This window comes from Motacilla alba, chromosome 2 (genome assembly GCF_015832195.1).
Source record: "Motacilla alba alba isolate MOTALB_02 chromosome 2, Motacilla_alba_V1.0_pri, whole genome shotgun sequence".
In the NCBI taxonomy this organism is placed as follows: Eukaryota; Metazoa; Chordata; class Aves; order Passeriformes; family Motacillidae; genus Motacilla; species Motacilla alba.
In genome coordinates, this window is record NC_052017.1 from 38,949,437 (window position 1) to 38,968,581 (window position 19,145).

Consider the following 19,145-nt stretch of genomic DNA (forward strand, 5'->3'; position numbering starts at 1 on the left):
TTTGCTGCACAAAATGAATAGAAAGTTTACTTTGCAGAGCCAGCGTAGAAAAGCGCACAACAGAGAAAGCATGTTCGAATGAGAGAGGCAACCAATTGGTGATGTTTCCTAAAGTCTGGGTTATGATAGGCCACCCAACTGCTGCAACACAGCACATTTCACGGAAGCACCTCTTGGAGAATAAAGTCACCCTCGCAAGAACCGTGGTAAACCCGAAGCAGGATGTGAATAACTGGATAAGCACAAAAGGTTGGTGAGGCTGAGCATAGTATGAGTTCACCTATCGTAGCAAATATAATACATTGGCAATGGCAGCTGTTCACTCAGATGAGCAAAACAATTAACCTTATTCGTATTTTGCTGGGGAACCTGGTGGGCACTGGGGGGAGCAGAAGCACCCTCTGAAGGCACCGCGCGGTGCTCCCGACAGGCCGGGCTATCTATCTCCGTCGACCCTGCGCGGGCGACCCAGCCCTGCCCTTAAAGCTGGAGAGTGAGAGCCACACTCAGCCCTGGGAGGCGGACGGGCAGCATCACCCTTCGCGGGCAGCACCTCCCCGCCGTGCGGTGGGAGCGAGAGGGAGGTCTCCTCCTTCTCTCCCTCCCCGCCCCGCTCTCTCCTCCCTCCCTGCCCGCCTGCCTCCGTGCCTGCAGCCGCAGCGCAGGGCAGGGGAGCGGCGGCGCGGCAGGCACAGCCGAGCGGCGGGCGCCCGGCGGAGGCAGCAGGGCGGGGGGCGTTGGCTGCGCCCGGCCCCGCCGCGCCGCCCGCAGGCTCCGCCCGGCGCTCCCATGGCGCGGCGGCCCCGCGCCAGGTGAGCAGCGCTGCCTGTTGCGCCGAGCGGAGCGGAGCGGAGCGGAGCCGCCGGGGCCACACGCCGAGAAGTTTTGCGGGAAGGCGCCGCGATGTGAGTTGCGGCGCCCCGCGGATGCGCTGGGTGGGGGGCGGCAGCTCCGGGAGGAAACTCGACGGGGAGGGAGCGGGGGGAAGGTGATCAGCGCTGCTGCTTCCGAGGGGCTACCGCCGTGCCGTGCCACCTTGCCTGGCAGCGATCGGCGAGGGCCACCGGCGATGCCCCCTCCCCCAGCCCGTGCTAGCGAACCTCCGGTGTCCGTGAGTCCTGGGGGGTGACGGGGTCGGGATTCCGCCGGGGCAGCGGGAGATGGAGAGGGAATCCAGAGGCGGAGGCTCTGGGAAGGGGGCTGACACCCTCTCGTTTGGGAACAAACGAGGGATTTAAGACCCGCGGCCCCCGATCCCGTACCGGAGCAACATCAGAAAAAGCGGTGGAAAATAAAGCGCCCCTCCCATCCGTGTGTGTTCCCGGGGCCGCTGTCCCTGCCCGGCCGGGTGCGGGCGGGCTGCCGGAGGTCGGTCGCGCTGCTCAGCTTGCGGGCGGCGGCCGGGGCGCCGAGCGGGGCTGCCGGGGAAAGGGGGCGGCGGAGGCGGGGACGGGAGGGAAGACGCCGTGTGTGTTGCCGTAGGATTTTTCCACTTTGAGACCTGTCAGGACCAGTTGCTACGGTTCGGGTGGCGGTGGCCGCGATGCGGGTGGGGAGGAAGAGGGCATCTCCCTCCGAACGCGAGCAACAAATGGCAGCGGCGGGCGGCAGCCGGGCTGCAGGACAGCGGCGGTGCCTGCTGCGCCCAGGTGAGCTGCGACGCCCCCGCTGCCCGGGGAAACACCGGGCGGAACCGTAGCGGGTGGCGCTGGAGCTGCCCCGGGGGGGCCGTGACGGGGTGCGGGGTGCCCCCGGCCCGGGACAGGAACGGGGGTTCAGGGGTCCCGCGGCCGCGGGGGGCTCCGTGCGACCCGGCGCTCCGAGATGGGCACGGTCGCGACCTCTGAGCCCGCGCAGAAATGTGGTGATCTCTTGCAGCCAGCGGGTACTGGGTACTGTGTGTCTGTGGGAATCGAGGGCTCTTCTCTCGCCTTTCTGGCAAGCTACACGTCCAGAATTTCCCTCGCCAAAAATTTGGAAAATGCCTCAGATGTGCCAGCGAGAATTCTTCTTTTCATCTTTGCTTCTGCCTTCAAAAATTGGGAGATTTTAGAGTATCGTTTAGAAAATGTGAAAGTGATTGAGGCTGCAGGTTATCGTCCCATCTTTCTGGCTGTCCCTAGACAGCAGAAATGGTGTAATTACAGAATGAAAACAGCCAAACAACTTGAAAAGCATAAACAGACCAACCACCTAAAGAGTCAGAATGAGAACCAGGCAAACAACATTTAGTGCTCTCCTCAAAGAAGTAGTTCTGGAGTTATTTACATGTTACAGATGGGGTAAAGAAAGGAAAACAGCCCTTCCTCAAGCTGAAAACTCTGACTGGGGTAGCCTTTTTTGAATGTTGAAAAGACCTGTCAAAAATTTCTTCTTATGGTAATCTGTCTAATAATTTGGAAGGTTTAAACTGGAAGGTGTGCGTCATGCCCTGCTGAAAGCAGTTGCTTGAAGGCTTTGATATAGAGCATCACAGTGTTCCTATGATTTACCTATTGACATTATTCTTAGTAATTAAAAAGTATAAGCTCCTAGTCTGGTTTAAAGGGAAAGAAAATAAGCTGTAGATTGAACTAAATTTGCAAAACCTTTGCTATGTTCACAGTCTAATTTTCTAGTTTAGTTTCTAAACAGTAAAGTTGCTCAATTAATTATAACTGTGATTGTGGCAGCTGTTACTTGTGCAGGTTGCCTGGATTTCTGTGGGATGACTTCTGCAGGTGATTTTCTCATGGCTCAAGACAGCAGGATCAGGCCCATGGTCAGAGAGTTCCAGCGTGCAGCACCATGTTGGGTTGTGCCCATTGGCACTAATGAGATGATTTAGACTTTGGCAAGAGAAGAATGTGAGGTTAAGTCTGGATCTCTTGCATTTATTCAGCTATTGCTGGCTGGGTCACTGAACCCTGATCTTGCCATCCCCTGAGGTTTGCTGTAAAATTTGCGCTGACTTCAGTCCAGCCAAAACAAGCTCCTGCGTGATTGTAGTTTCCAGTTGCCTTAGGGCGGGTTGAAGCTGCTGAGTGTCTTGAGGATCAGGGCCTGAGCAAATGAGGATTGTACCTGCAATTATCAAGAATCAATGTGTTTTGCCTCAAATGTGAGATTAATTGAAAGAGAAGTATAATTTAATAGGCATATAAGTCTGTGCTCTGGATCCAGTCCTGAGCTAATAAAGTCCATGAGAGCTTTGCCGTATATAAATGGAATAGCAAGACTTAAGGGTACAGGTGTGATTTGTCTTTTCCATGTGCTTTATGGATCTGTATATCAAATCTTTTGGGAGGTAGGAAATTCTTCCTGCTCACACTGAAACAGCGTTAGAGTAACTAGAGTAACAGAGCAAGTGCATGATATGTCAGCTAAAGAAATATCCTCTCAGCAGGAGAACTGGAATTCATAAAATTCAGCTGTATTCAGCAGTGCTAACTCAAGTGTCTAAAGCCAGAGAAAATGTATTGCTTCATTTCAAAAGCACCTTTAGATGTTCAGTTAAATAATAAGGTGCTTCTGAGGCTTGTTTTTAAGAATATTTCCTGTCACTTCACTAGGAATATTTATGTGAGTAGCACAAGGGATACATGGCTCACTGGCAGGAAGATTTTAAACTTCTTAATGAAGTAGATGATTTAAACAAGAAGGAATATGGGTAGGAATATTTCTTGTTGCCACTTCAGTTAATCAGAAGATGAACTGAGGAAGGTAATTCCTCTCAGAGTGGAATACTGCATTTGTAATCACTTACAGGATTTGCATGTAACTACTGTCCTTGTTGTCATCTGCATGCCTGGTCCTTGGATCAGCACTCATTAGAGAATGCAAATTAATTTAGTGTTCTGTGGCTAGCAAAATAATGCCGCTAATTTTGCCTCATTCAGTAAGCTTTGTTCATAAGCTTAGAGAAAACTCTTGTGAAGCAATTTAGAAACTTATAAACATTATTATTATTAGTTATTTCAAAATAATGGTATTTTAAGCCAAGAATAAATTGAGTTCGTCGAATATGTAGCATTTACCTTGGCTTGTTTGACCAAGCATTTTTAAGTTGATACTTTATTTACTAAGAGTAACCTCCAGAAAGTGCAATTTTGATAGGGCGCTTCAGTACTGGTATGAATCAAATGCCAGTATGTCTACTGAATGTACAAGCAGAAAGGATTTAGGAATTTCTCAGCACCTTCAATAAGTGTTTTTAAAGGGATTACAGCCTGTGAATACATGGATGAACAAGGTATATCTTCTGCGCTTAAATCCAATGTGCTGTGGGTGAAGTAGCGTCAAATTTAGAGATGTTTTGGTGAATTTAATCTCTGCTTCTAGTTTCAGTCCAGCTCTTTTCATAAGTAGTTTCTGTGCTTCCGTCATTCTGGCGTGGTTTGTTAGTCTGGGTGGACGGCAGACTTGTGGGTGCATCCCAGGGGGAAAAGGAGTGTGATGTGGTATTGGTTTTACTCACTGCTTCATCAGAGCATCAGATAAACAGTTGCTGTAGAACTTACTGTGGAGGAGGATGTCATTAGTTCACAATGCTTAAAGATGCATGATCCTGCTTCATGGGGATTTCTGTGGGTGACTGGTGCCTGTGTCTGTACTTGCCACTGATGACCTGCGCTGCTTATCCCATCAGCACCTGTATCCAGTGCTGGCCTTGCTTTACACGCTTAGTTTGAGCTTGGAAATGCAAACACAACTCTTACTGTTACCAAACAACAAAAAATCTTTTATTTTTCTCTCTGGTTATTTAAATGCTCCACCGAGTTCCTTCACCAAGCAGATCTTTTTAAAAACGGGCGTATATCTGACTGTCTTCCGCAGTGGACAGGGGGAAGTCCTTTTCATAAGGATCATCCCTGCTCCCGAGTTCTGTTTTTCTGTTTTCCATCAGCAAGGAAAAGGCAACGGTTGCTGAATTTAAATGGTGTTTCTTTCTCTGGAGAGTATGAACTTTCGTAGAGATGAAAAAAAGAGAGGTAGACAAATGGGAACAGATGTAGGAGGCCTGATGCCCCCAAAACAGGAGAAGTAGAGGGAGAAAGTAGTGGCTGATCTGAGTAGTTTGACTCTTGAAGTTGAGGTGATCTGGGCTGTACCATAACCCTCTGGCTCAGCTCCGTGCTGTCATGGAGGCTTGTCATGGCCCTGCCATGGGCCTTCAGAAAAGATGTGTTGGTTGATTTCAGTGGGACTAGAAGCCTTGCTGAGGAATTGAATTTGGCTTTTTGTGTCTCAGCTCCGCTGACAGAAAGGAGATAAAAAATGCCTCTTGAGGAAATGGGACTGGTAAAAAGCCTTTTCAGAGATACATTGATCTGGATAATTGGACTTTTTACTTAAACAGAGATGAAAATTACCACTACAGATCTTGATGTGCTTGATTAAGGTTTACCTCTGCTTTTCAGCTAGCTAGTGTGTGTGTTTTAAATTAATTTGGCACTTCATTAATAGCAGTTTCATAAAGCTGCTAACTTATCCTTTGAGAAGAAGAAAAAAGTTAACCTCTGCTTGCCAAATAGTACTATAAAGATACGCTAATAAGAAAAAATGAAAAGTGATAGAAGTGAGAGACAATACATAAATGGGATGCTACTCTGGCCTGGAAGCAGGAAAGCAAATGGACACTGTTTAATTATTTAAGGAACAATAAATGAGAAGTTCAGTTCTCAAGTGACAGCAAAAGGTGAGATGAACAGAATTTTAAAAGGTTAGGAATGGGAAACAATGCATAAAGAAAATAGAAGGTAGACAGGAAGGGACCAAAGGGTCAGGGGATGGACTTGGAATGTCTATGGAGTTTTCAGTTGGAAAATATTACCTCTACATTGTGGTGCTTGCATAACAGCCGGTATTTCACTCAAATTGTGGAAGTTTGGCACCCACTGTCCTCCTGGGGGGGTTGGGGGTCACTTCATGTTCCCACTTCATCCTCTGGATGCACAACCTCAGTTAATAGGGCATGTGCTTTTAAAGATGGCATATCTTAGGTGTCAGGCTCTCCTAAGAGGCTTTCTTTGTGGATGTTGTTAGTTGTAATGGTGCTGTCATTTACTTCTGTCAAAGTTGCTTCCTCCACCAAACAATAGCATTGGTTTTAAATGGAGTATTTTTTGCAGTTTACCAAAATTGGGTTACACACTTTCGCAGCTGTACTCACTAAAGATACGTTGTATGTAGAGTTCATAAGTATTCAGCATTTCATTGCAAGTGTTTGCGTTGGGAGTTAGTGGGACACATGAAAAGCATGTGAAGGCTGTTTCCCTAATGCAGATTACAAATGTGTATTGTTTTGGCGGAATTTGCTTCATTCAAAATATTCTTGTAATGCTTGCAAAGTATACATTTTTGTGTGCTTGTGAATAATTTGCAGCAAAAGGGTAAAGCCATTGGATGTGGAAATAAATCCATGGTGTTTGCCATTGTAAAGGCATTGTAATTAAAAGAAAAGGAAAAGTGCTGGGTCAACAGTATTGAGTTCCTGCTAATACTCCCTCATCTTTAAAAGCAGAGCCAAATGCTTCTTCCTCTTTAAAAAAGGAGCTGCAACAAAAATTTTATATGAAATTGCTTGTTAGGTCATATATGATTAAGCAAGAAATGGTGGTTATATATCTTAGTGATGAAACTTCATCTTATCAGCATTAAAACCAAAATAAATCAACGTTACTGATATTTTAATTCTTGACTTTTTAACCTGTTTCTAGTCTATGTTTGGAAATTAAAATAGGCACAATCTCTTTAGACTTCCATTTCATTTATTTTTATTTTTAATTCTTCACATAGTAGTGTTTGTATATTGTTTTCTATATACTCTTTTATTAAAAAGAAAAAGCAAAAACCCCAAAAAGCCTTTTCTTACACTTCAAAAAATACTTTAGTAAGTTTTTGGGTTTTTTTCACGCTGAAGATTTATGTGGAAATGCTGATGTTGTGTTATACTTACCTCCATCTATGCAAAAAAAAAAAAAAAAAAAAAGGCATTTGCCAGGAGCAAAAATTGTGGAATCAATAGGAGTTGCAGAAGAGGGAAGGTCCTCAACAGCAGTAGACTGACTGTTTGCAAGGCTAGAAGTTGGTAAATCCAGGGTTCAGTCTTTACAGTAAATCTTGCCAGAGCTAGGTTTGGTTTTGTTAGGTTTTTTTCCCTAGATGTACTGCAGATGGTCTTTAAAATTTATCTTGATTCTTACATTTTATTAAATGTAATTATTGTTATAAATGTCAAAAGAGTGACCCTTAGTTCTTTTCTCCTAAAATGAAGTTAACAGACTAATTCTGCCATTGCAGCCTTCAAATAGCATGATAGTGTTTCTAAACGTCCTTTTTGCCCTTGTTTTCAGCTTTGTTGACACCAAGTCATTGAGATGAGAATTGGTGACTTTTAAACGGTCTATTTTTAACAAGGTTTGTAATAGAGTATTACTGTTTATGAATATGTGTCAGTCCCAGTTTGCACAAGCACTAAAAGGGAAGGCTTGTATCAGAGGAGAGCTGCTTGTAAGTCCTCATTTTCAGCTTTCTTGTTCTCTGGATGTTCCTGGTCCTGTTCTTCAGGTGGCAGTACCAATTTTTACTCTGCTGCTTCAAGGAGATCTCCTCTTTTTCAAAGCTGAGAGATTTCAAACTGAAACCTTTTTCCGAAGAATGGTGTATATATATAATGGTGTTATAAAAGGAGATACAAGTGGGAAATTTTGGTTTCTAGGCTTTTCTAACTTAGAATGAAATAACTCCTCAAACTTCAGATCACGGTAGTTCTTAGCCCTTTAGTTGTCACTTCTAACACACTGCATAAAACCAAAGCACACAATTCAAGTAGAATAAGAACATCGCAGCTTTGACTGAAAAGCAGCGCATGGATGACAGCATGCAATCCAGGTAATCCTTTCTTTTCCTATGTGTTTTGAGGCTGCAGAGCTGACATGTCCCCTATACACCGGATTTCTGATCCTTTCTTGGTTATAAGCAAGACTGTTGTCATTGAAAGGTTTAATAATTTCTGTTCAAAAAATATATTGGTCATTTTCTCTTTCCAGAGTCCTTCACAGGTTTTGCCCTTTGACAGAAAACATTTAATCTGTATTCTGCTCATCACTTTCATCAATTACTTGGTATACTTATTGGCATCTCTGATGCATAGTGGGTGTTAGGAATAATTTCTTGACAGAAGGGGTTATCAAGCATTGGAACAGGTGTTTGAGTCACCATCCTTGTAGGTGTTTGGAAGATATATAGATAAGGCACTTAGGGACATGGTTTAGTGGTGGACTTGGCAGTGCTGAGTTAACAGTTGGACTCAAAGATCTTTTTTAACCTAAATGATTCTGTGATTCTATAAATACTTATTTTGCTAGAGTAGGACTTGACAGTGTTTAGACATGCAAGAAACCTAAATCTTTGGCTCAGGAAACAATCCTGATGGATACAAATGGTATTTCAATAACTTTCGATCCAAAAATGTTTCTTGCAAAGCGACAGGACTGTTCTTCTTGCCAGTCATGGCAGGTGCTCCATCTGCACAAATACCACCTAATTTGAACAAGTCAAGCTTAACAGTTGGGTATTTTTCCCACTATCTGCCACATTTTCAACAATTTTTTCTCTATTCTTCAAGCAAGTGTGAGGCAGGGCAACAGTGGGGAATGAAATGGACAGAGGCCAACCAATTACTTAATTGTAGTAGATTTTTTTCAACACATTGAAAAGCAACAGTCAATGCAATGTCAGTAGCATTGCAACTTCCCTTGGTTGTGGGGGAAAAAAAGAAAAAAAATTGCATGAATCTGTTAAAAATGGAAATGCATGCTGTTGTGTTGTCTAATGCCATCTCAGCCCTTCCCATTGTTATGCTGTGTGAACAACTATGGACGTATCAGCTGTGTGCTGTTTTTTCAGTCTGGTTTGTGCAGCAATAATTGATGTACCCTCTTGTATTCAGGCTTTGTTTTCTGAGAACAGCCCTTTCTCACAAGCTTGCCATAAGGGATGTTTGCTATTACACCTTTGTCACTGATTTCAGCTCACAGATGTGTATTTATTTTTTCCATGTAAAAAGCTGTCATGCTAGGGGTCTTTCTTGAGGTGAAATCTGACCACAGGTCAGATGCAATATATTTTACATTACTTTCAGGATTAGTTTTTATAAAAGTACTGTTCCAATCTGGACTTTCCATGATTGTATCACCACAAACATACTTTTACAGACCCTGACTGTTCTCCAAAGAACTTCCCTGAGAGAAACAATCTCTATGCAGTGTCAGCTCCGTCCACTGTCATCTTAGTGTTTTTTTTCACTGTGGCATGCATGACTTGGCAGGTAATGCTTTGATGTCAAGTAAATGGATTTTAAAACTTATGGATGTTTGAATTAACTGGGAAATCATTAGAATAACGTAAAGTAAGTGAGGTTGCACAGGTCCTTTATTTTCTTCTTGCTGTGGGCTTGCAGAGCAGGTGTTCTGTGGGGTCCCAAAAGGAGTCCTGTTGACTGGAGTTAGTGTGTCTTGTTTCAGTGCAGCAATATTTTAATAGTGGGGTGAGACTGCTGGTTTTAAATTCTGATTCTTGAAGCTGTGGAGTGCAGCTTTGAATACCGAGGGAATGCTTGGGCATTTGCAAAGGGAGACTAAAATATTATCAGGCTTGCGGAGCAGTTCTTCATTAATGTAAAGCATTGGTGGGCTAGGGGGTGATTCTGTGACCTCATGTGCTTTTCCATTCACTTGGCTGCTCCAAGTAGCCTCCTCCATTTCCTAAGCATCCACGGATTCCTCAAATTATTTTTTAAAGGTATATTGTTGCCTTTCTTCTAAAAGTATGTAAGGCTAGGGGTTTGACTGTTGATTTTATTAAATATCAGTATTGAAGTAGAATTGACATTTTTGTCAATTGTTGATTTTATTAAATAGTAGTATTGAAGTAGAATTGACATTTAAATGTAGATGTGATGTGTGTATGAGGAGTTAATGTGACTTTAAAAGCATTTGGTCTCAGCCCTTTCCACCTTGTTTCTCTTTTTGGACCAGCCACTTGCAGGTAAAGGGCACTGACAGGGTAACATTTTAGTGACTTTAAATACCACAGCTGACAGAGAAAGATTGAATTTTTAAGGATCAGCTATCGGGGAAGTGCACTTCAGTATTCCCATCTAGGAAAAAAACCCAACCAAGTTTGTTTTTAATTACAGATACTGAGCGTGTTGTGGTCAGTTGGCACAGAGGTAGCCTGAATACAGAATTGGAAAGTTTGTGGTAGTGAAAACTGGAGATTGGTGAGGGGTCGGCTTCTTGCTAACATTGATATTACTCAGATTCACTGTTTTTACTCATACACCTGACTTTTCTTGGAATTACCTAGCAGCATTTGGCATGGAAGTGCTTCTGGAAACAGTTTCAATCGGAGAAATTAGCCATAAACTTTGACCCTTTTCCGGTATAATTTAGACTAGATGGTTTTATTTGACAACTTAATAGTTGTACCTAAGCTGCCTCTAAAAATATTTTGCACTTGAACTTTATTAGTCTTGCATACATTACTTTTTCAAATGAATTTTTATAGTTCCTACTAAATGAAGGATGAACCTGGAAAAAGGAAATTAAAAGCAAGTGATCTGTATTTTCACTTATAAAACAAATGCAATATAAATAATTACGTTATTCTCAACATTTTCACACCAGAATGGGAAAAAAGAAAAAGCCCATCTGTGTAAACCTTCTGAAACCTGTTTCCTATGCCATTGTGCTCCTTCAGGTTAGAGAGAAGCACTGTATTCCTCAGATGCCGTAAGGAGAACATTGCTATTCAATGGTTGTGGCAAGAACCAAAGAAAACTCTGGGCTGTGCTGTAGCTCCCCATAATGGTGAAAGCCTTTAATTTTTCATTAGTGATTTGACCCTTGGTTCATTTGAAGGGTGAACTTGATTTCTTTGACCCTACAGAAGAAAAACCCAAACAGACTAAGCAAAAGCACCAGCTGCTGTCATTACTAATTCATCAGGTGTGATGGGGGTGGTGTTCTTCAGCTTGGGTTTGCATGTCAGGATTTAGAGAAAGTGAAATGAGAGGGAAGTGATGTCTGTAAAGAGCTGGCAGGGATGTACCAGATAAAATACCCCTGTAAGAAGGCTCATCTGAAGAGATGAAAGGCAGAGTAATCAGCACCTGCAGAAACATTTCCTTTAAGGTTTGTACTTCTGGTGAGAGGTAAAAGATAAAACACGCCATTAATACTACAGCATGTCCTTGCTAAGCCTACAACTGCTTTCTTGGCAGCCCCAATGGAGGCATTTTTCTGGGCCCTGAGAAAATGAGTGTTTTAGACATGCACAGGTCATGAGGATTTGTCAAGGCTGAGACATGAGCCTTAGTGCAAAGGCCAAGTCACGGAGCTCCTAATGCATCCAGGGCGGCATCTCAGACAGGAGCTCAGTCTCTGGGCTCACAGCTGTCAGCAGTGATCGGCATCCCTTAAAAGTTTGCTCAAGAGCTGAGCTTTTCTACAAAAGTGGAGTTTCCTTATAGGATGGGTGGCTGGTCCAGAGTGAAAAAGGAATTATGGCAAGGTTTTAGTACCTTTAGCAGTTCTGCTGCTGCCAGATTCAGTTACACTTCCTACAGTCTAAAACACCAGTTTGACTGTTAGCATGAGTATTGTCAGTGTAACTAGACAGTGCTTTTAATTGCTGTTGTTTACATGAGGCTTTCAAAGTTGTCATTGAGGGCTACAGGAAGGCTATTCCAAAACCTTACTGAGCAAAAGGGCTCAATTCCTTTTCCTTAATGAGTGGCATGGTGTAGTTGTGAAATGGATAGATGAGATTTCAGTGTTCTCAGCACTGGGTGGAAGGGAGTACCCATGTGACTTTGGCAGTATGGGTTTGCAGTGTTTTCTAACTTGCCAGGCATTTCTTCTTTGATTTGTTTTGCTTCCCCAATACTTTTAAAGCCTTGTTCTAGTTTTCCTCTGGACCAAAGTGATCTTTAAAGAACAAAGTCCAGGAAAGATGGTGGTACAACAAAGAAAAAAATTCCTAGAACAGGCTTAGAAGGTCTGAAATGGGAGGTGAATAGTTCTTTTTCTTTCTCAGAGGAAAATGGTCCTTCTAAATAAGAAGGTAAAGTGTTCTCAGGTGACAGAAGAGTCTTCATAATGCTTAAACAAGTAAAAAATCTCAGTGTTTCCCAATCGGGGGGGAGAAGATGTTTTATTATGACATAGACTTATTATAAGTTAATAAAAAGTGAATTTTATGTAATTTTACTTGAAAGTATTTTGATACTAATGAGAATCTTTACGGTCCCTAAACTTTCTAGAGCTTTCTTTTTATCCTGCTGTCTTCCCTTTACACTGCTGCTGCTCTCAGAAAAAGCTGTTTACCCTCTCTTTGAGGTGTCAGCTGCAGAGGACTCTTCCAAGGCACCAACTTGACCCTTTATAAGGGCTAAGGGTTGCATGAAACAGGGCAGCAGAAGTCTTTCAGTGCAGGTGCCTGGAGCTACCCTTTCTGTACCCTTGCTGCAGCTGGTGGCTGGACCTGCTGGGGAAGAAGCTGGATTATTGAAGAAAAAGAAACCACGGGAATAGGTTCAGACCTGAGACTGGGTGCCTAGGTTCAGACCTGAGACTGGGGCTGTACAGAGGTTGTGATTAGATTGGTATTTAGTTTGGAAACATCACTACTGTGGATTTATTTTTCTCTTTTTTTGCTTGAAAATCACTCATATTTAAAGATTTCAGGTAAACCTGTGTCTGAGCTTGGTGCAATTGCTTTGATTTATGTGGGTGTAAGGCATAATAGATTTATGTCTATAATGTGCATGCTGTCTCCATTTTTTACAGACTTATGCAAAATCATAATGAAAACACCTTGAGACTGGATGTTATTTGTACTGGTTTGAATACAGGATTATTCCAGATGGGAAGTGAGGTATTGTTCCTAACTTGCAATATAAAAATACTTGAAATAACTGTTTCTGGGACTTTAGTATCATCTATTGAATTCATATCTACCCTTGTCATCTGACAGACAACTAAAACAAGATTCTGCTCAAAATGATAGAAGTGACAGTCATACAATGCATTTCATTCCTGCTGAGCCCTGTTAGGTAGTTAGTCTAGGGAGATTTGGATCTCACTTCAGTCATTCAAGGGCAGTCCTTTGGCAGCGGTTTGCAGAATATGTAATTTTGCCCATAAATCCCTCACTTCCCCCTGTAAATAGGGTAGAATTTCTGTTGCCACCCTACTATGTTGAGGAAGCAGCACTTTTTTTCCCCCCCCCCTCCTTTTTCAAAGCCCAGCAGTTGTGGTGAGTTCCCTTTGCCACTGGCCATGCTTTCATTCCTCTGCAGTGTGGTTACATAGAATTGCTTCTGTGTTCTGTCAGTGTTTGATCCCTTCCAGCTGGCAGTGAATCGAAGAAATCATATGTATGGACACCCAAAGTCTGCCCTTAGCTACACTTGTGAAAACCTGTGGCATTATACAGTTGGCTTGGAAAGGCTTAAGAAATCCCATGAGATCCACTCCGCTGAAAGTCGCTCTGTAAATGTTAGACAGGGTTGTTGTTTTTGTTCTAGTACATTTTACTTTAAAGCTGCACCTGAGCTGCAGTCGATGATACTGTTTCATAACATTGAAAAAGAGGGACAGATTTGGAGTATGAGACCTGCCGTGCTGTCAGTGGAGTTTGTCACTGAAACTGTCATAGCTGGGCGCCACGGTAGTGTCTGTGCTGTGAGAAAAAGGTGCTCAGTGGGGTTCTGGTTCCTGGCAGCGTTCAAGCCGCTGGTCACCATGCAACCATCCTCCTCAACAGCCTGATCTCTTTTGGGAAAGAGCCAGGGCCATCTGCTAGCAGGGCTGGCAGCAGTGGTGTCCAGCACCCTGGGGTACCTTGGTGGACCCTGATCTTGCACAAGAGCGAGTCCCAGGCAGCAGAGGATGTTTCTTCTGGGCCAAGAAAACTGTGTTTAGGTCTGACACGTTCCTGGCATCATCCAGTATGGACAAAGCACAGGTCTGAGGAACCCCTTAGGTCTTCAGGCTCTGGGGAAGTTCTAGGGACTAGCTCGTGGTGGTGTGGCTGAGTGCCCTGTGACTGTGAAACACAGTGTAAAGGAGATGTACCTTGGTGTATGGATGGGCCCAATATGATGTTTTGCTTCATGTTTAGTGCAGAACCACAGGAAATAATGTTCAGGCAGATACTGTACTGAAGCAGCATCTTTGACTCATGCTGATCTTTACCAGTATGGAGGATACTTCATGCAGCTGGTCCACAAATAACCAAAGAGCTTGAATAGTTGTATAATACTTCTTTTTAAAAGTGTTGCAGTGACCTGAGAAGGTTGAAGTTGCAGTCAAAAAAGCCCTGCCGTGAGTCATTTACTTTAATTCTTGGTTTCTGTTTCTTAGGATCCTTGGGAGACAAGGAAACAAATTATGAGATGTTAGGAAGGTAAACAGAAGATAGCATGAGAGGTATTATACACACCTCCAGGACTGTCATTGGGTATTTTTATCTACTTCTAAATTTTGGAAAATTTTCAAAAGAAGAGTTCTGTGTATTTTTTTCCAGACTGAATGGAAATTTTGCCATTGGTTAATGTGGAAAGGAAGTCAGAAATACCAGAATTACATGTGAATTATTAATGTATCCAATTTGCTGCTGTGAATGGAGGAACAAGGTTCTTAAATGCTGTTAATTACTGTGGATTTTATTTCACTGCCTATGGTTGTAGCTGCAGGCCATATAGCCTCTGGAGGTGACCTGGGTGCCACACAGTTTAAGGGCACTTCTGGAAGGGAGGAGGGAATGTGCAAAGTGTTCCTTGCTGGGTAGTCAGATGACATCTGGAGGTTTTATCATGTTAAAGATAGAAGAAGAGAGAAGTGATGTTTTTCCTTCAAGTCCTGAAGGATTAAAAGCTTTATTTATATTTCTTCTGGTTTGTCCAGAACAGAAAAAAATAATAGAAAAAAAGTTGCAATTCTGTAGTACAGCATCTTCACGTTTTTATTCTGTGCTTCCTATATTCAAGGGATTTCCTAGCAAGAATAGAAACATCTGCAATAGCAGCTCCTATTTATGTTAATCTTTTCCAATCAGCATGCAGCCTGAAATAATTACAATAAATGCACTGTCTGCTTCAAACACTCACAACTTCCATTTATTTCAGGCTTCTTTGCTTCGCAAGTCTGAGAACATAATCCTTCATTCTGCTCTGCTTCTTCTCCTTTGCATGAATTTATCCAACAGTATCTTTTGTGAGCTTCATTAACAATGGTCATGCCATGATAAATTACATAAATTGAGAAGTTTTTAATTAACTAAGTTAACAAAGCAACCCCACACAGCATAATAAATTTAATTAGGTAACATTTTCCTGTAATAAGTTTACACACGAGGTGTGTAATGAAGTAGACCAGAGTAAAATCTGTAATCGGAAGGTTTTTAGATTTTATAGCTGCACAAATAATTTCTTTTTAAAAAAGGTATTTTTGAAAGATCATGTGCTAAACATACCTTGTTGTGCTAAGGATTATGCAAACTTGGCAGAAAAACAATAGTTACTGACAAAGACATGACTAAGAGCATGTTTGAACAGAAGAAGACATCTTCCAGTCTTTCCCCCTCTGCTTCTGCCAGAGCTGCTCCCCAAGTCAGGGTCATTTTCTCCAGCTTGGCAGTGGTGCTTTGGCTCTGGTTGGTGGTTTTTTTTTTGGTTCTGGGCAGAATTTACGGGTGTTTTTGGTCAAATTGTCTAATGTATGTTGTATAAAGAGCACATTCAGAGCAGAGTCTCCTTGCTGGTGCTGTGTGCTTTTAGCTGGGCTGCTTGCCCAGGTATGTGGGAAGGAAAAGAAAGATCAGTCTTGGCTCATGTGTGGAGTGCTGTGGAGTGACTTCTCAGGTGTCCTCTGCAGCTAACAGCATCTGTCTTTGCTTTTTTTTTTCCCTAAACTTGCATCCAAAAATATTAAGATTGTTATCCCCTGCCTCCTACCCTCCTACACAGCCCAGCCAGGCTGCTTTTGCTTGGGCAATGCTCCCATCTAAGGAATTTGGTTCAAAAATAAGAACTTTGCTTTTCCTTTATGTCCAGGACAGCTTTGTGACAGTAAATGGTACTCTGATTTTTGATGGCGAGACAAGGAAGCAATTAAACAAAAAACAGTGGGATAGGACACAGAAAGGAAATCTTTATTTTATCAATATTGGTTTGCATTTCTCCAAGACTCTCTGCAGTCACAGAGAGCAGTGCAAAGGGAGTATGTGGGTACATTACATTTACTGTTTTGGTTTGGTGATGCATAAAGTCAGAGTAAGGTTTTGTAATTGTCTTTCACAAGTGCAAATGAGTGTGTATTGAAGGCTGTGAAAAAGTTATTAGTATTTATTATCTCTGTGAAGTGTCCTTTTTATATTTTAATTTAGGGATGATTTAGAGTGGCAAGTTTGATGTCAGCAACATATACAGTTTGGGGTGGATCTCTGGTTTTTGGAGCCCACTCACATTGTTTATCATCAAACTCTGAAACCAGGGAATGGGACTTTTGGACATTCTGTGAAAAATACATAGCACTACATCATCTGATTTGTGTGTGCATGTAATTATTCCGCTATCTGCAAGAGCAGTGTAGTATTTAACCAGGTGAGGTCTGTTGTGAAGATGGAATGGCACCTTACCTGAACTGGTATATAACTCCTAAGAAAGGTCATAAAATTGTGTGAGGTAGATCTCTTGCAGTTTTCTGACTCACAGACTACAGTTAATTGTCCATCAGAAGGCATTATAAAGCATACCAGCGTGTGTATACATCCTGTCTCTCTCTGTTCCTGCCTTTTTACAATCAAGACTGAAGCAGCTGTAATTTTAGAGAAGGTAGGAGGGCATAAAGTTTATGTAGCAGAAGCACATCCATTTTACAGAAAATGTCCCACTTAAGTTTTAGGGTTCTACCTGAACAGTTTGAACAGTTGCCAGACACACTCCCAAGCTTGTAGGGTATTGCACAGAAATCATGACTGTACTCCTTTGCAGAATTCGAGATAACCTGCAGCACGCATGGTAGTCTGGTGACAAAGAGGGACACACAGATCTGGAGAGCAAAACAAAGTGAAAGAGTGGATAGGAACCAAAAGTAGGGAGGGAAATTAGTGAAGAAAATACAGGAATTAAAATACAAAGTGTTGGCTGAGAAAAGCAGCTCACCAGCAGTCACTCGCTAGGGTGAGAACGTTGTATGTTCAAAAAGAGATTCAAGCAGACCTTCCCTGGAGATTTGTGAATTTTCCAGGTGAAGGACCTTGGGATGAGCAAGAAGACACTTTGCCTCCTAAAGTGTTATAAGTTAGGTAGCTGAGGCAGAGGAATTTTCTAATAGTATCTGGAAAAGCAGATCTTAGAAATTAAGGTCTTGATGACAGGAGTATGTCTAATTAATGCATAATGTATTTTTGGAATTACACAATGTGTCATAAGCCAATTTTGTTCCAGTGGAAATGTGACATCTTCTCCCTTGTGAGTGAGGTTTCCAAAGGGCTGAAAAGCCAGGGAAAATGGAAAGCAAAAAGTGAAATTGTCAGGTGGAGAAGAAGAGCATCGCCTGTGGTATTTAAATTGTATAAATTGGTGTTGATGTATCCTGCTCCTCATCCCCTTCTGATAGCTCTGTGTGTTTCGACTGCTACACTGACTGTTTTTCATTTTCAGTCTGTTTCAGGACAGTAAATTTTACCTTGACCTGTGAAGCCAGTCATATCCTTTTACACAGCAGTGACTTCCCAGGAAGCCGTAACATGGATCTGTACTGTTGCCATGAAATACATGCTGTGCCTCTCAGCAGATCTGTTTCTTAACTCACAAAAATGTGTGCAATAGGATTTTACTGGGCTGCTGAAAACATTTGAGCTGCAGTTTTACATACTGTATTCTTGTTCCTTCTGCTTTCAGGATCTGGACTGTTTAGAAAGGAAATGTAGAGTTAACATTTGCAATCTGATGTGGTCTTCCTTTTCAGAAAAAATACTCTTTCTGGCATTCATGTTGGGAGAGAGGAGCCATCCTTTCCAAGACTTTCAGTAGAGGTATGAAAATGTTCAAAGAGCTGACAGTTAGTAATTATTATTCATTGGTGCTACTTTACTTCTAGTACAGTGAACATATTTTTGAAGTAGAATTAAATCCAAGTCTCTCCAGGGGCTGTTGGTATTTTGCTAATGCTAAATTAAAGCGTGCCATGTGCTGTGCACTAGAGGTGGTCAGTGGTGGCTTGACAGGACTTAATTGTGTGTATGGCAGGGGTGCTCTGAGTCACTGCGTGGTAGGTGTGATGCAGCTGCAGTCTGGTGGGAAGTCACAGCCCCTTGTGTTTTCATGAACAGGAAGGAGACATTCCCAAGCTGCTTTCCATCCTGCCTGCAGGTTAGGTGGTCCAGCTCCTGGAGTGGTTATCCTGCATAGCCAATTTTTGTTTCTTCTGCTCTTCACTTATCCCATTGCTTTTTCAACTCCCAAGCTGTAAATACTTAAAATGAGAAATAAGCTAATTAGAAGCCATGAAATAGAGATGAAAGCTGAGCTTCCTTAAAAAAATCAGTAAGTGAAAAAGCAGGTCCAGATTGGAGAAGAAGAGATGTAGTCTTTATAATCTTCAAAGTTATCATCCTATTAAGCTGTTGAATCATGTGTCTGGATTTATCAATATAAAAATTTAGTAGTGTTCCCTCCGTGGGACATTCTAGTATACGTTGGAGGTCTTTAAATGGCACTGCCCTGTTTTGAACACTCTTCCTCTTAATACATTTTTGGTATTACTTTCCCTGATGAGGTCCTCACCCTTCTCAGCCAGACACTTGGAGCGTGTCCACCGTGCCTAGATGACACAGTCAGTGCACAGGATGTTGCAGCATGGCTGGGCTGAAGTGTTAGTGGGAAGAGGACCACCCCAATTTACACTTGTGAATGGTGCACCTGAGCCTGCAGAGTCACTGTGTGGGGAAGTTTCCTGAAGAGCCAAGCTGAAGGCCTTATTTCCAGGCTCTCCTTCTTCCCACTCTCTTTTCCTTCTCTCAGTGAGGGCTAAATTAGCTCAGGCAGTCATGCCCTGGATGTGGATAAGGTTCCCTGGAGATGGTAGGTATGA

The 19,145-nt window shown here is 42.7% G+C and overlaps 1 protein-coding gene across 4 annotated transcripts in view; it reads left to right on the forward strand.

Annotated features, from left to right (window-relative positions):
* The first annotated feature begins 507 nt into the window (after positions 1-507).
* Positions 508-19,145, forward strand: part of LRRC3B (leucine rich repeat containing 3B) — a 46,194-nt gene continuing 27,556 nt past the window's right edge. The window contains exon 1 of one of the 4 annotated variants that reach the window (XM_038128440.1): positions 508-905. The gene's annotated coding sequence lies outside the window, so the exon portion shown is untranslated. The other 3 variants (XM_038128437.1, XM_038128436.1, XM_038128438.1) reach the window with 3 other exon arrangements.